Source organism: Bos taurus, chromosome 4, assembly GCF_002263795.3.
Source record: "Bos taurus isolate L1 Dominette 01449 registration number 42190680 breed Hereford chromosome 4, ARS-UCD2.0, whole genome shotgun sequence".
NCBI lineage: Eukaryota > Metazoa > Chordata > Mammalia > Artiodactyla > Bovidae > Bos > Bos taurus.
Window position 1 is genome coordinate 52,844,174 of NC_037331.1, and position 18,982 is coordinate 52,863,155.

Sequence of the window (18,982 nt, forward strand, 5' to 3'; positions counted from 1 at the left end):
TCAACAGATTTCTACCTGACTATGGCTCCTCACCTTCCTTTTCTTAGAGCATTAACTTTAGAAAACTTGCAGTTGTAAATTCTTCCTCAGACCTTTTGAGATATAAATCTTTTCCTGGCCTCTTGCCAGTTTTACAACCCAGGAATGTCTTTCTCAAGGCTCTGGGAGCCATCTCTTTGAGATGTAATCATCTAGAAGAGGGTGTCCCTATCTCCCAGGCTCTGTGGGAGGGCAGCAGCCTAACTTGGATAAGCACCAATTAGCAAACACAGATGATCTAATCACTTCGACAGCCACCCCCTGAGCTTCTGCAAGACTTTTCCACTAGCTCATTCTAGTGCTTAGAAGTTCTTCTGCTTTTTGTTTCAGCAGAGTTAAAGTTGAATTCAATATGCTTCCATATGGAAATAGTCTTGAATACAAGTCTTATTTGTCTTTTTCAATGAAAAGTTTCTTTTCTAATTCAAACAGAAAGATCTATTAGGAGGCTCCTAGGTTTTCTAGGCAAGAGATGAAGGTGGTATAGATGTGGGTGATATTAGTCAAAATACACTTTAAAGCTAGTCTTTACTCATAGAATTGGCAAGAGGAAGGAATATGAAGTCAGGTACATCTCCAGGGTTTTTGACCTCAATGACTGGAAGGAAGGAATTGCTGTCTGTATGATGAGGTAGGTTATGGATTAAGCATGCCAGCACGTTTGTCTGAACTCACCTTGAGTCCTTGTACAATTGAAAGAAAGCATTTAAATCTTCATTTTCAAAGCAGCAGTTTCTCATTGGAGTCACTTGTTCATGCAAACCATTCGTACTATTTTTGTTCTAAAAGAAGAAAGGTATTGCTTTGAATGATTCAAAATGCTCATTTTCATTAGTGCCAGGAATAATTTTATTTAGTTAATTTTTATTATGGATAAGCATCATGTATAAGGCTGGAGAACATCAGCCAGCTATGTTCCAAAGGTGAGTTTAAAGAACAACCTATTAACTAAAGCCATAAAGAATGTGCTTGTCAGAGAATTATAATCAATATCCCATGATAAACCTTAATGGAAAGTTATGAAATATATATAACAAGAAAAAGAATATTTATACATATAAAATGGGTCATTTTGCTTTATTATGGTAATTAACACAACATTGTAATTCAGCTTTACCTCAGTAAAAAAAAAGAAAAGAAAAGAATGTGCTTGTGACAGGAGTAACAGAATTAAAACAGAGAGTTTTGATGAATGATCTCTGGAGGCAGGGCTGATGGTACAGTTGATATTACAGAACCGGGCTTTCTGATAATAGTGGAGATGTTAGCATTTCATTACCAGAAGGAAAGGTAAAAGCTGGGAGCAATGGTTGTGAGGTATAGAAAGGCTGGAGTATTAACTAGAACAATATAACCTGCAAGGAGCCTGATGGTCTTAGGGGCAAGGTTTATGAACAACTAACAAGAATGATGCTCAATTTATATAACTGAGAGAAATCAAGAATAGGTGATCAGGAGACTGAAAACCTATCTCCAAATACAGGAGTTAGGACTTCAAAATATGGATTTGAGGACACAGTTCATCTCACAGTAGTACCCATTTATGGTCTTCCCCAGGGCTGTATTAATGCTTTCATCCTCTGTTGTAAAATAGTCTGATGGGTTCTGAATGGTCTTCATATTCCTACAGAGAAAAATGCCAGTTCACTGTATCAAGTCCATTCTATTAATTAGACCTGATTATCAAGAATTCTTGAGTACATTGGAGGTCCGTGCATGTTAAGTACATGCTCAAAAGGTTAGGAGATAAACTCAACAAAAGGATCCACAGCATCAGTGAGATCTTTAGGGATTCATGATATAGGGCATGGCACAGTATACCTTTTTAATAAGGTTTAAAAATTTCTCTTGATAAAATTGACATTCAATAAATGTTTTAATTAACCCAATTAGCCATATTTTTAAAGAGTCCTAGAAAGAAATAATACTAATTTATCTGTTAATAACTGATAATTTTGTGTAAATTTTAACCCAACATTGTTTTTAGTACATACTATACACCCCTTGGAGAAGGCAATGGCAACCCACTCCAGTACTCTTGCTTGGAAAATCCCATGGGTGGAAGAGCCTGGTAGGCTCCTCCAGTACTCTTGCCTGGAAAATCCCATGGGTGGAGGAGCCTGGTAGCGTCCGTGGGGTTGTACAAAGTCGGACAAGATTGAAGTGACTTAGCAGCAGCAGCAGCATACACTCCTAACCCTTGGAATACAAGAAAATAAAGCTAAAAAGTTTGAGAACAATGTTAGCAGATGCCAACTGATGCCTACTAGTAGAAAAAAGAACAAACTTGTGCCACATTCCAGAGACTTTCAAAATAAACACACTTTTTAGGCACACAAATACAACCAAATGTATGGAAGAAGTTGCATCTCTCTCACAGTTTTATAAAGAGCTATTCATATCTCTTTCTTCTCATACTGGCCACAGGCAAATTTCTCTGAGCCCAAACTAAAGCATTTATTATTCTGTTGGAGTCTCAGAAGGTATGTATTCTGAGATCCAAATAAGATTTAGAAAATTCCTCCTGGCTTATTCTTCAAATGTCAATTATTTGTAGTAAACCAATTTTATTTTTATTCTCAGTGGAAAAAAAGCAAATAAAACACTTTACATTTAACCAAAGAAATGTTTGTATCATGTACTGCTAACAGCAGAGGAAGTAATAAATGGAAACTCTACTTACAAATCATATGCTTCTGCTTTCTTACATGCCCTTTAGAACAATTGGTTTATTGGTTAACAAAAATAGTTCACTCAAACTAATGTTTTGAAATTATTTTTAAAAGAGAAACACTAACATTTTTTGATCCTTGACAATATAAATATATTGTGAAAGAATTCAGGTTAGGAGCTTACAGATAGACAGTATGCATACGTTACTTTGCTTGTCCTTCCCTCATTATCCCTATATAAGAATGATATGTAATGAAGTTATGAAAAAGACGGGATACACGAGATACCATATTTTCTAGGTTTCTAGAAGACAGCAAACTCAATGCCTATTAGAACTGGTTCTTACATTTTAAATGTATTTTCTAGGAGAAATGGTTTTAGAAATCTTTATTGGGTAAATTACTGAATGATTTAGTCAGATCTTATCACTAGTGAAATTGTAGCATCAAGGGACGGATAAAATCTGTATCTGTACATACATGAGAGAGAGTAATATTTCATAAGTTTCCATTAAAGTATTTTGCAAGGGATATTTGGCAACCTAGATCAGTTTTTTTTTTTTTTTTCAGTGACTGTCCAATGTTTATTCTAAAATTTTCCTTTTTGTATATTAATTTCATAAAAGTCACTTCTAGTCTCCTGACTTACCTACCAATAATGTGGCAAAGTCCAATTTTGTATCTATTGTCAACATTCACTATTTGTATTACGAAGTATGGAGGAGTGATCAGAGTATGGGCAGTGAGAGTATGGGAGAGGATAAGGACCATAGTATGTAGTGAATTAGTAGTGAAAAGTATCATGTGTACAAAGACATCGTTAACAAGATCCTGTTCATTCACTTGACTTATTTAGTACACTCCTGGTAGAAGCCATGTATTGTCCTAGGTCTGGGGTTATTGTGATGAACTGAAGGAGGCATAACTTGGCTGTCATGTAGCTTACAGCCTAACAGAGGATCATTGCTTGATTGACCATACAGCATTCAGAAGCAGGACACTATTAAACTTATAATGAAAGAATGTGACCTGGACTGTGGGTTCAGGGAACATTTTCATGAGAACATTAAACGAGCTAAGATTTGAATTATATATATGGATGCACAAGGGGAAATTTGTTGGATGAAAGAGAGAACTAAGAAAAGGTAAAAACATATGGAAAGAGCCTAGAGCATGCAGGGCACTGATGGAAGGTTTAAATTTAAGGCTAGAACAGGGTGGGCAAAAAGCAGAGTGTCTTAAGATAGGGTTTGAAAAACAGGCAGGAACTACACCACACAGGGTCTTGTGTTCCAGGGAAAGATTTTAGCCTTTATCCTAAGACCAGTAGTAAGTCGGTGAAGACTTTCACTATATCTTAATGTAATAATTTAGTGTATATGCCATGTTGCTGTAACAACAAAACCCTAATACAAACTTCAAGTAAGATTGAAGTTTTTTGTTTTTTTTTTTTCTTTTTCTCTTGTCTGTAAGAGTCCAAAGCATACAGGTAGTTCTATTCCAAGGAGCATTCCACTGACCCAAGCTGGTGAGCCACTCTGCCAGCCCTGTATTTCTGCTTCCTTGTATCCTCCAGATTTCTATTTCTAGAGAGTAGGAAGGGAGAAGAGAAAGTTAAGGTCAAAAGTCTTTGTCTTTAACAAGCATATAATAATTCCATTATATTATTTGACCTGAACCAAATCACATGGGTAAAATATTAATTTTCTGTAAAGATTATTTCCTTTCAGATTGTTTAATGGCCATGATACAGGCATTTGCTTAAGGATGGCTAGGAGCAGGGAAGATATAGTAAACATTTTTCAAATATTCTGAAGCTCAGTTTAAAAATGGGTGACATAAATGTGAGTTAATCAGAAAACATAGGAACAGCCAAGTATTGACAAACTCCAATAATTTGCAGTGTCTTTTCTGAATAAAGCCTTCACTGTCAAATGTGATTTCACTAAAGTTCAATTACCATCTTAGACACACAACTTAGAAAAACTGTGCATCTACAGCTGACATATCGATGAAGACTTGACATAGAGAGTTATCAACAAGACAGCTACTAAGTAGGATTTGGGATGGGACTACAGGGAAGAGTTCAATTTTTCTTATCAGTTTGACTGAAAAATATCTTGGCTCCAGTGAAAGCAGATTTGGGAGAAAAGATAATGAGTTCAGTTTAGTTACCAAATTCAAAGAACAATTCCTATATCCCTTTTCTGAGTTACTGGAAGTACGATGATGAAAAACACACAATTTCTGGAAAGATAGTTGTATAATTAACTGTCATGGTAGGTAGTTATATTAAGCTATATTCATGATATGGTTGCTAAGTAAAACAGAATAATAAACTGTATTAAAGAAGGAAATTTATATTGCAAGGAGGAGAATTTGAATGGTTAATTTGAATCATGAAATATGAATTACAACTTCTCCAATAGACAATGAGAAAGCATTTTATCAAAAGGGAATTACATGTGTTAAGTTGGAAAAAAATCATATGAAGCATCATTCGTTCATTTGCCAAATATCCAGGAACTCTTTTAGTTCTCTGGAGATATAAGTAATACAGTAAAAAAAAAAAAAAAAAAAAAATCCCTAACTTCATGGAGCTTATTGTCTGGTGGGGGAGATACAAAATAAGCAAATAAACTAATTAAATATGAGAAGAAGTGCTATGGGGAAAAAGAAAACATGAAAGGGAAACAGATGACTGTGTGCTGCTTGTGTGAAAAGAAAATGATGGTGTTTTGAATTAGGGCATTTGAATTGAGTAAGTATAACTGTAAGTAAGGTGATATTAGAGTAAAATACCTGAAGGAAGGGAGGAAGCAAGCCATGCAGTTATAGAATATGTGTATGTGTGTGCACGTATGCACATTCACAGCTGGTTGTGGGGTTCACAGGAAGAGGTAATATTAAGTGCAAAGTCTATGAACTAGGAATGGCTTTGATGACATTTGATTCATTGGAATGGAATGAACAAGAACGAAAATGTAAATGTTGAGAAAGGTGGACCAGAAGGGGTAATAACACGTAGGGCCTTGTAAGTAATTGTTCAAACTTTGCCTTTTGCTCTGGAGAGTGACAAGTTTATTTTAGGATTGAAAGGGTTCTCTATGGCTGCTATGATAAAAATACATGCAGAAAGTAAGGATGGAAGTAAATAATTCAGTTAGAAGGCTACAAGAACAATCCAATATGGCTTGATTGATAAACTTCATGCTTTTTATGTTCTTCTTCATAAAAAGAACAGATGAGAGTTGAACTTAGAAGCGTAGCTGAGGCCAAATAACGATGTCTCTTGCATATTAGGCATAAGAATTAGATCTGGTCTAGTACAGTGAGGAACTATTCAAGCATTCTAAAAAAGAAAAATCTGATCAGCTGGCACCAAACACAAATTAATCCAAGTTCTATACTATCATCCATGCTCTCATCAATTACTCTCTTTATGTGAACCTCTTTTTCACATATCTGCATTCACCAAGAAACATAGCTGCCAACAGACCCTGGCCTTGTATCTCACACTTTGAAAATTAGTGTAACTGATCTCTATCTCTTCCAAATTAAAAAGAAATAATGGAGTATGTATGCATTGATCTTAGGCCATGGAGCAGAGTCTATTAATGGGAAGGCTCTACTATAACCCTGTTAGGAGTTTTGTGTCTTCTTAGGATCTAATAAGCAGGAAGGAATGTCACATCTACCCCACAGTGAGAAAAAGCTAGATAAGCTACAAAGAATAACTGTTAAAATTACTTAGAGATCTGAAAGACAGGGAAACTGAGTAGCCTGAAATCTGAGGATGAATATGCTCTTTTAAGAAGAGAGATGATGCACAGATGATCTTACCTTTGCTGAAATATTAGAAGAAATATAATGACTGTCATACAAATCATTAAGAAGAAATCAGTTAAACTGTTAACAAATTTCTGAAGACAGAGTGTGGCTAGAGCAACAATATAGAACTTTTGTGAACCCCAGACACAAGGGAGATTTTGTGCAAACTCACAGGCTCTCTTCTATGACCCCCACTAAGTGCTGATGGGAAAGATTGGGAGCAGGCAAGACACTAGAGAAAGTTCCCTTCAGTATTATAGGCAATGAGAAAGGATTATCTAGTTCTGCAGGAAAGGAACAAAACTTCACTCCTCACCTCAAAACTCCTCTTTAATAGAAACAAAAAAAAAGGTTCAAGATAGAGAGAGAAAGAAGATGGAGAAGAAGAGAAAGATTAGAAGAAGAAAAAAAAAAATCCTTGAATAGACAGTAGCTAGAATTACCCCAAATAATGAAAGACATCAAACCACATTCTCAAAAAGTTTGAGCACCTCTAGCAGGATAAATATGATCATACACACAAACACATGAACACACACACATGTCAATTAAGGCACATCATATCCAAGCTACTAAAAATAAGGGATCTTGTAGAAAGGAAATAATGAAGGCTGACAGAGTAAAAATGACCGAGCATATAAAGAAAGGATTATATTATATATTAGGATTCTTGTCAGAAAATGAAAGCCGAAAGAATAGTAGAGTGACATTGTTTTTTAAGTGTTGAAGGAATAAAGAGGGCTACCTGGAATCCTATACTAGGTAAAAATTTCTTTCAAAATAAAAACTACATAAAGAATCATATATCAAAGTTTGTCATACTGTATTAAAAGCAAGATCCAGCTGTTGGCTATATACAAAACAGTTTATTTTCAAACACAAATAGATTGAAGTTGAAAATATGGAAAAAGACATACGATATAAACAATAATGATAATGGCGGTGGCCATATTTATATTGGATAAAAATAGACTTTAATATGAGAAACATTACAGGAGACAAAGATAAGTGTTTAGTAATGATAAAAAGGTCAATATATCAAGGAGATATAACATTCATACACACACATATATGTACACCTTATAAAAATATATACTTTATATGTTTTATAAAAAGCATAAAATAAAAAATGTAATTTAAGAGACAAACAATGATTATAGTTGGTGATCTTAATACTCGCTTCTCAGTAATTGACAGCATCACTAAATTGAAGACTAATAGGAGTATAGAAGAATTAAGCAACACTATCAACAACTTGATAGAACATTCCACCCCATGCTCCATAAAAGAAAAACTATATATACACTGTGGGTTTCATCAAAGTTTAAATCCTTTCCTTCAAAGGTGGTCATTAATAAAAGGAACAGACAAGCCGCATACCAAGAAACTATTTGTAAATCATGTATCTGATAAGTACTGTATCCGAATATATATAAATTTTGTGACTTAATAAAAAGACAAACAATCCAATAAAAATTGGCAAAAGATGTGAATAAATACCAAAGATGATATATGCATGGACAATAAGACAAATGAAAAGATACTCCACATTGTTACTGAATAAGGAAATGCAAATTATGACACAGGATAGCACTACATACCCACTAGCTGCTCCAGGAGATAGGCATTATTGTTGTTGAAGATACAGAGAAAGTGGATCCTCAAGTATTATTGTCAAGAAAGTAAAAGGAGACCTAACTTTGGAAAGTGCTTGATACTGTCATACATAGTTAAGCATGCTCTTATAATAAGAGCTAACGATTCTACGCCTATGTGTTTATCCACGAGAAATGAAACCCTATGTTCACACACAGATTTGTATTTGTATATTCATAGCAGCTTTATTTTTATTAAGCATAAACTGGAAAAAATCTAAATGGCCATCAACTGGTGGCTAGCTAAGCAAAATGTGATATATTCATACAATGACACACAAGTTAATAATGACACACAAGTTAAAAAAGAAACACCTACTGATAGAAAGCAGCAACATTATATCCTCAGTAATATTATGCTAAGTGAAAAAAGCCAAAATTAGATGACTCCATATTCGTATGATTACATTTTTATGAAATTTCTTAGAAAAGGTGATGTTATAGACACAGAATACAAGTTAGTGGTTTAGTGGGAATAGTGGTGGAATGGGGGAATTGATTGCAGTTGGTCATGGGAAGGAATGTTTTGGACAATGGAAGTGTTCTTAAGCTAGATTGTGCTTATGCTTGATGACTGTATAAAGTTACTAACATTTATTGCACTGAACACTTCAGGTGAACTTAACAGTACATTAGTTATACCTAATGGGAAAGTGAAGAGGAACTAAAGAGCCTCTATATGAAGGTGAAAGAGGAAAGTGAAAAAGCTGTGTTAAAATTCAACATTCAAAAAATTAATATCAAGACATCCAGTCCCATCACTTCATGGTGAATAAGGAAAAAATGGAAACAGTGACAGACTATGTTTCCTTGGGCTCCAAATCACTGTGGACAGTGACTGCAGCCATGAAAGTAAAAGATGCTTACCCATTGGAAGGAAAGCTATGACAAACTTAGTGTGTTAAAAAGCAGAGGCATCACTTTGTCAACCAAGGTCCATATAGTCAAAGCTATGGTTTTTCCAGTAGGTATGTACAGATGAGAGAGTTGGACCGTAAAGAAAGCTGAGCACCAAAGAATTGATGCTCTCAAACTCTGGTGCTGGAGAAGAGTCTTGAGAGTCCCTTGGACAGCAAGGAGATCAAACCAGTCAATCCTAAAGGAAATCAACCATAAATACTCATTGGAAGGACTGATGTTGAAGCTGAATCTCCAATACTTTGGCCTGATGCAAAGAACTGACTCATTAGAAAAGATACTGATGCTGGGAAAGATTGAAGGCAGGGGAAGAAGGGGACAACAGAGGACAGACAGTTGGAAGGCATCACCAACTCAATGGACATGAGTTTGAGCAAACCCTGGGAGACAGTGAAGGACAGGGAAGCCTGGTGTGCTGCAGTCCACAGGGTTGCAAGGAGTTGTTCATGACTGAGCAACTGAAGAACCACAGTTATACTTGAAGAAATCATTAAAAAAGAAAATGAAAGGTTTTAGTGAGAGGGCTTTTTTGGTGGCTCAGACAGGTAAAGAGTCCCCCTGCAATGCGGAGACCCAGGTTTGATCCCTGCATCAGGAAGATCCTCTGAAGAAGGGAACAAACCCGCTCTAGTATTCATGCCTGGAGAATCCCATGAACAGAGGAGCTTGGTGGGCTATAGTCCATGGGGTCACAAAGAGTCAGATATGAATGAGTAACTAACACTCACTTTCACTATCTAATTCTACCCAATATCATTTTCTTGTCTTCTCTTTGCCTTGGATAATGTATCCTCTTCAATGCATTTCTGTACTGGAGAGGTACAGGAGTACTGGAGAGGTACAGGATCAGCCACTTTCCCCCGCTACATCTCTCACTTATTTAATATAAAGGGCAAATCACAATAAAATAAGCTAAAACAAAGACTGATCCAGGTATTACATTTAGAAACTGTAGATATTAGCAAATATTTAGCCACCTTTCCATAGCCTCTATATCTTTCTTAAAATTGAACAAATAATGATGGCTTTGAGTAGTGAACTGTTGTCAGCCATCAGTGAGAAAATATTATGAATTTAAATATGTTTGTGTGCTCACTTGCTCAGTTGTGTCTGACTCTTTGCGAACCCACAGATTGTAGCATGGGCTCCTATGCTCCATGGGATTTCCCAGGCAAGAATACTGGAGTGGGTTGCCATGCCTTCCTCTAAGGATTCTTCTCAACCCAGGGATCAAACCTGTGTCTCATACATCTCCTGCATATCAGGTGGATTCACCATTGTGCCACCTGGGAAGCAATGAAGTTACATAGCTGCTATTAACAAAAATAAGGAAACATGGTTAAGTTTTCCAGAAATACATGCCTTGATAGGCATTTATATGCCTATAACATATTCAGTTCAGCTCAATTCAATTGCTCAGTAGTCTGCAAATCTTTGTGACCCCATGGACTGCAGCACACAAGACTTCCCTGTCCTTCACCAACTCCTGGAGCTTGCTCAAACTCATGTCCATCTAGTTAGTGATGACATCCAACCATCTCATTCTCTGATGTCCCCTTTTCCTCCTGCCTTCAACCTTGCCCAGCATTAGGGTCTTTTCCAATGAATCCATTCTTTGCATCAGGTGGCCAAAGAACTGGAGTTTCAGCTTCAGAATCAATCCTTCCAATGAATATTCAGGACTGATTTCCTTTAGGATGGACTGGTTTGATCTTCTTGCAGTCCAAAGGACTCTCAAGAGTCTTCTCTAACACCACAGTTCAAAAGCATCAATTCTTTTGATCAATCAGGCTCTCAGCTTTCTTTATGGTCCAACTCTCTCATCTGTACATCAGACTACTGGAGAAAACATAGCTTTGACTAGATAGACCTTTGTTGGCATAGTAATGTCTCTGTTTTTTAATATGCTGTCTAGGTTGGTCATTGGAGAAGGCAATGGCACCCCACTCCAACACTCTTGCCTGGAAAATCCCATGGACAGAGGAGCCTTGTAGGCTCCAGTCCATGGGGTCACTAAGAGTCGGACACGACTGAGCGACTTCACTTTCACTTTTCACTTTCATGCATTGGAGAAGGCAATGGCAACCCACTCCAGTGTTCTTGCCTGGAGAATCCAGGGACAGAGGAGCCTGCTGGGCTGCCGTCTATGGGGTCGCACAGAGTTGGACACCACTGAAGCGACTTAGCAGCAGCAGCAGCAGGTTGGTCATAGCTTTCCTTCCAAGGAGCAAGGGCCTTTTAATTTTGTGTCTGCACTCACCATCTGCAGTGATTTTGGAGCCCACCCCACCTCCCCCGCCCAAATAAAGTCTCTCACTGTTTCCATTCTTTCCCCATCTATTCGCCATGAAGTGACAGGACCAGATGCCACGATCTTAGTTTTCTGAATGTTGAATTTTAAGCCAAGTTTTTCACTCTCCTCTTTCACTTTCATCAAGAGGCTCTTTAGTTCTTCCTCGCTTTCTGCCATAAGGGTGGTATCATCTGTGTATCTGAAGTTATTGATATTTCTCCCGGCAATCTTGATTCCAGCTTGTGCTTCATTCCAGCCCAGTGTTTCTCATGATGTACTCTGCATGTAAGTTAACTAAGCAGGGTGACAATATACAGCCTTGATGTATTCCTTTCCTGATTTGGAACCGGTCTGTTATTCCATGTCCGGTTCTAATTGTTACTTCTTGACCTGCATACAGATTTCTAATGGGTCTATAACATGGGTAAAACTCAAATAGGGTTGTAAGTTAAGTCACAGTGACTAATTAATTATGATAGCTCTTTTTTTTTCATTTATTTGTTTTTTATTTTATTTTATTTTATTTTTAAACTTTACAATATTGTATTAGTTCTTATCTCCATTTGTCCAGCATTTAAGACAACAGTATGTATGTTCAGGAGGAGTCCAAGAACAGGATAAACTTCTATCATGTAAAACATATTTCTATCACATGGTTAATCTATTATTTCTATACAAGTGGAAGGGCACACAGTGTGAAAATGTGAGATGAAATTGATACTCAAAAGTTGATCCAGTTACGACAGAGGGAAATGACAGAAGTTTGGCTATAAAATTTTTGGAGCCAAGTAATAGAAAGTTTTGAGTTCTGGAACTTTATTTAAGAGCTTTAGTCTACTTTTAATGGGCTTTCCTGGGTGGCTCAGCGATAAAGGATTTGCCTGCTAATGCAGGAGATTCGGGTTAGATCTCTGGGTTGAGAAGATCCCCTGGAGGAGGAAATGGCAACCTACTCCAGTATACTTGTCTGGAAAATCCCATGGATCAAGGAGCCCAGCAGTCTAGAGTCCATGAGGTCACAAAAGAGTCAATCATGACTTAGCGACTAAAGAGCAACAACAACCACTTTTAATAGGGAAGTAGCAGGGGCTTCCCTGGTGTCCCAGGGGTTAAGAATCTGCCTTATAATGCAGGGGACACAGGTTCAGTCCCTCGTAGGGGAACTAACATCCCACATGCCTCATGCCACAACTATGGAATCTGTACCACAATGAAAGGTCCTGCATGATGCAGTAAAGATAAACTTAAAAAAAAAAATAGGGAAGTAACAATATGAAAGCAATATTTTATAAATAGTGCTGTTGTGTAAGAGAACTGAAGTGATTAGAAAATGAATAATGAAACATTTAAATATTTTTATTACAATAAACAGAGCATAATGTAGTAACTAGGAAAGTGACATTGATGATGAAAAGAGCATTAAACCCAGTTGTCAATTGTTGAAAATTTCCTGTGTAGCAAGCACTGTCTTAAAGTTTTACATTAATTATTTTAATATGTATTTTACATGAATTTTTACATGAAACCACATTGCGAACAGCAGACCTATGTAGCAGGATAAGTACTGACACCCATGACGTTCAGTGTAATTGTGCAACCCATCTGATATGAATTATGTATTTCCATTTACTTTTGTATATGATGTACAAAATTATACAAAGGTAAATTGAATGTCTAGAAATGATTTTCTAACGTAGGGATATGGCTAAGGTTTTAGTTTCCATTGCATCAATAATAAAGGCTTTAATTATGGAGAATATTATGTTGAGATTAACCTTGCAAAGAGAGTTGAGATTCCAAAGCATTGAACCATTTAGTTTCCTTTAAACTAAGTTAGAATCTTGAATTGACATTATATACACCTTAAACCTCAATGATATTTAAAATTTTGTCAGTTTTTCACATAGCAGTATTTGAAGCAAAGCAAGCCAACCATAATTCTTTGTCAGTAATTCTCAGAAGCATCAAATATTAAACAAATTATTTTATAATTACAGTAATGGGAAAGTCCATGTGATATCAGAATACTTTAAAACATAAGTTAAAATTATATCCATATATTTTACTTCTTAAAAGTGATTATTCTATCAATAATAAGTCTGTGGTTTTTAAGGCACCACTGATTAATTCTCAGTTTAGTGGATTTAGAGGCATACAGAAAAAGTACATCCCAGGAACTCATCAATCATCAGCTCAGTCACATGATCAGGAGACTCATTTAATTAATAATACCACTTCATAGTCATATAGCATTTTGTAAATCTGCTATCTTTAAATTTGGCAGACATGCTTTATCTGCAACAAAGAAAACAATCAGAATCAAGGATAAGATTTAATGTGTAGTGCTTTAATATATGAGATCAAAGACAGCCATCGTTTTTTTTTCCAGAAAAAGGGAAATTTGATTACCAAGCTTAAGTATGCTGTATCTTAAATGAAATTCTGATCATAAAGAAAGGTACTATCTACTCAAAAGTATAATTTCTGTACTTTGAAAATCATCTCAGCAAGAATTATCTCCCTCTATCAAATTGTAGCACTTGTCAAAATCAACTGTAAAGCATCTCAAGTGCTCTTCTGAATCAACAAAACAGATGTATAGCTATGTGAGGTTGCAAGGAGAAGGAAATAACAGTGACTGGATGCCCATCAGTGCCCTTAATCTCTTGAACCCACACTTAACATGGTTGACACGGCAGGTCTTTAGGACTTTCCTCACACAAGGGAAATGCAAGGATGATTTTTAATAATATGTAAAAATATGTAAAAATAATTTTCTTTCTCCTTTGCTGCTAGACTTTCATTCTTTCTTTATATTCTTAAACAGGCCTTAGACATGTAGCGTGGCATTATTTTTTCCTTTGGTCTGCTAGTAATTATAAGAAGTTTTTTATGATACACTTGGAGAAACTAGAAGATCAAACTCTAGAAGTCAAAAAGGAAATAATGATTTTATCACAGGTAAAATTTTTGCTTTAATCAAATTGTTTTTCTCCCTTACTGATAAGCAGGTCTTTGTAGCATGTAAGACCAGAAGCTCTAGAGTAAGACTTGAGGCCAACTCTTTGTTTGAGCCCGGGAGGGTTAGTTAATTTCTTTGTGCCTTCGATGAAAAATGGATATGATAATGTACTGACCTTATGAGGTAGTTTTGAAGATTGCCTGAGATGCATCCTGCTAAGGCGTTGAAAACACTGCCTGGTACTTAACACTCAAATGTGATTCTTATATTTTTGTCTCTTATTCTTCATTTCATTAATATTCAGATGCTGTGGTTCTCTCTTTGTCAAATGGTAGTGACCAAATAATAATGTACCCTAGTGTACTGTAAGAAACTACTACAAACCAGAGTCCTAGAGACTATGTTTATGATTTATATGCATATTTTAACAGCTAGCAATGGAAAAGCTCTTATTAGGCTAGCTAAATATAGATACTTTGTGGTTTTTCAGAGAGTGTCATCCAAGTACAGGACAAACTTTGCTGGTTGATAGAGACATAAACCACGTGGCTGATGTTATGATTTTGTGGTCCCATCATAGGCACATTTAGCTTATGTGTTGACTTCGGAACCTAACCGCTGTGTCAGGGCCATTATGGTGAGACAACCATCTAATGGAATGAGAGTGGAAAGTTTTCTTGGTGCCACTACAGATAACCACCAACTTCGAAACTCAGAACACTGGCTGGATTCCCCTAGTCTTCTATACTGTTTCTATACAGTATACTTCTATACTGTTTCTCTGAGGATTTTAATGAGGGGGTGATGAGAACAGTATGGGAAATACATCCATAGCTCCAGACTATGAAGACACCACTTAGAAAGTAGGTTTTGAAAAATCTGCCACTAAGAAGTGAGGAAGCAAAAACAAGACATCACCTAAGGAACCGTATCCCATTGCAACTACGGATGACTTTTCTTCTCTACATTACACTGTCCTACTCAAAATTTAAGATTCAATCAGTGTATGAATAAATGAGCATCTTTCCTGTTTTTCTTACCATCCCTAGTATCTCTAAGAAACTACGTTATGGACTGAATGTGTCACCTCAAAATTCATATGTTGACATCTTAGCCCCCATTCCCTCAGTGTGGCTGTATTTGGACTAAGGAAGTAATAGAAGTTAAATGAGGATCATTAGAGTGAGGCCCTGATCTAACATAATTAGTGTTTTTGTAAGAAGAGACATCAGAGTGCTCTCTTTCTGTTTCTGCAAAGTCACATAGGAAAGGCTGTATGAATGTATAGGGAGAAAGTGGCCACCTGCAACCCAAGGGAAGAGGTTGTACCAGACACTAAGCCTGCTGCGACTTTGATCTTGGACTTCTAGTCTCCAGAACTATAAGAAATTTCTCTTGTTTAAACCGCCCAGTCTATAGTATTTTGTTATGGCAGCATAAACAGATTAATACAAACTATTACATGTAACCTTGATTGTTTTTATTATAATTATCAAAGTATTTTCTGTACTCTCTCTTATAAAGCATCTTGAGATTGGGCCCTTGTTTGTTTCAGGATTAGGGTTAGCCAATGACTTGCTTAAAAAATAGATGAATGGATGAAGCTTCTTTATTAACTGAACTTATGTAACTATTGCTATTGGGCTTTCCTGGTGGCTCAGATGGTAAAGAGTCTGCCTGCAGTGCAGGAGACCCAGGTTTGATCCCTGGGTCAGTAAGATCCCCTGGAGAAGGGAATAGCTACCCATTCCAATATTCTTGCCTGGAGAATTTCATGGACAGAGAAGCCTGGTGGGCTACAGTTCATGGGATCACAAAGAGTTGGACACGACTGAGTGACTAGCACTTTCACTTGTTTTTGCTTTCAACTATTGCTAAAAACTCACTGAATATCTTTTGATAGAAGTGAGTTAACCACATTTAACAGAATATTATATATATCTTTAAGTTTATCATAAACAGGTAAAAAAATAACACTAAAACCTGACAGCAAATAATGTAAACAGTTTTATCACAAACATGTAAATACAAATGGATACTGAGAAAAAGAAACCCTTTGACTTCAGTAAAACAAATAGATGAAAGTTGTAATAAGATACTCTTTTAAAAAATGAGATCAATGTCCAAAAGATCATTAACATTCAAATTTACAGAGATTGTATTTCCTATTATATTTTAGAAAATAGCCTAGCAATATGCATTTAGATACTTTGTTATTTACACAAGTTTGCCTATTATTTCCAATTCTAGATTCCATCCTAAGAAAATAATCTTCAAAGCAGAAAAAGTTTTGTGCTAAAATATTTGATTTCTTCTGAATTTATATAATTCTAGAAAAGGGCATTGTGGAACTTCATGCTTAAAGTGTGCATAACTGTCACTCATTTTAATTATAGAAATCAAACACAGTTTATCTTGAGATCTTATTCTCTTAACTCAGTTGCACTTTGAGGTGCTCATTTCCCTCTCTTGGGTAATATATATTCTTGGAAGTCTGCTGCCTAGAAAATGTGAGAAAAGCCCCCAGTCTATCTACCCCGTGGTCACTCTCAGGTGTCCACTGACCTATCCATGCAGTCTGTTCCAAAGCCATCACTCTAGTGATTCTTACGCACCATGACCTTTAGAAATTTTCTACTATCTCCAAGGTCTCAACGAATCATACTTCAGTGTTCAAGCAAACACGAACTTTCCCTATTTGTGGAATTTCAACCTTTCAGGCATTCCTAGGATAAAAAAAAAAAAAACAGGGCACAGATTTCCATTATTTCTATAATCTAACATTTCCTTTATTAGTTTCCCAACTCTCTCTGAAATTAGATCATTTTAGAAGTGACTTAACAGCAGCAGACTCTTTCCAAACCTGTGGTTCTCTCTCCAAAAATCAGTCCAGTTCCTTGCTCTCTGGAGGAAAAGAATCAATTTGTCGATTTGCCAACCTATATACCTACCGATCTACCTACATTTATCTATCTATCTTCTGTCTATCTGTCTGTCTATCTGTCTCCCTTCTACTTTCATGACAGTCTCATGGGAAAATAAGAGACTTGGTAAAGAGAGTCTCTTAAAGGTGAGCAAGTGGAAACAAGTTAACAATGATGACTCTAGAATGTGGATGTGGCTTATGAGTAATTTTCTTCTTCTGAAGTTTGGCAACAAGTGCAGTTTTACTTAGACTGCATATTTATTTCATTTAGTTTGTGTATTTTTATTTGGGAAAACTTGTGGGATTTAGGACTGATGGAGAGTAGAGGAGTACCTTTCTCAATTAGCCCAATCCATTCTTCAGCTCATCCACTGCTAGTATAATTATAGAATTTGAGCAATCTTGTTGGGTAAGATATCCTGAGGTATGATGCTAACAGAGAGTGGGGCTCAAAGAACTTGGCATTTGTACAAAAGGAGGAAATTTTAATAATCTTGTCTCCATTTCCCACTACTATGGCCAGTACATTTTATAGGCAATACATTTTAAAATTTATATTAAATCCAATGTATTACATTTTCAAATAATGTATTAATTTATCAATTATCTTTAGACAAAATGACTTACAAACACATGAAATATTTCAGTCTTCTTGTTTTTGTTGTTCAGTCCCTAAGTTGTGTCCAACTGTTTGCAGTCTCATGGACTGCAGCACGCCAGGCTCCTCTGTCCTCCACTATCTCCCAGAGTTTACTCAGATTCATGTCCATGGAGTTGGTTGTCCTCAGCTGCTCCCTTTTCCTTTTGCCTTTTTAGTCTTTCCCAGCCTCAGGATATTTTCCAGTGAGACAGATCTTCATTTCAGGTGGCCAAAATGTTGGAGCTTCCACTTCAGCATCAGTCCTTCCAGTAAATATTCAGTGCTGATTTCATTTAGAATTGACTGGTTTGATCTTGCAGTCCAAGGGACTCTCAAGAGTCTTCTCTAGCACCACAGTTTGAAAGTATCAGTTCTTTAGCACTCAGTCTTCTTTATGGTCCAAATCTCACATCTGTATATGACTACTGGAAACACCATAGCTTTGACCATACAGATCTTTATCGGCAAAGTGAGGTCTCTGTTTTTTAATACGCTGTCTAGGTTTAGTAAGAGAGGTTAAAAATCATAAAACTGGTTGCAAGAACTAAATAAGAGCAATAAACCACATTTGGTGAGAGATGGTAACAAGTATCAATGTTCTATTCAAGTATAATGATATCATACTTTTACCTATAATTCTGCATCATTCTCTCTCATAATGCTTTTAGTTAGGTTACTGAGAATTTATGCTCACTTTTAAGTGATTAAAAATAACACAGGTATAACATAGGTATGATCAGATAAGAGAATGGGCTAAACTCAGTGGTGATTCAAACAAGAAGTAAATTTAGTATTCTCCAGTAAATCCCTATGATCATGCTGTTAAATTCCCTTTCTGCACTAATGACTTACACCTTGAACAGACATCATAGACTTCTCTTACCTATAAAGGACCAGTCTTAGCTTGGTAAATAAGCATTAGGGTCACCTCTCTAAATATGTTCAGCCCAGTCAAATGTAAAAAATGTTCAGTTTCACACACAGCTCATGTTTTTTCTCATTCTTAAGACTCAAGTCTGACTCGTCATCCCTGCCACAAGAATAGT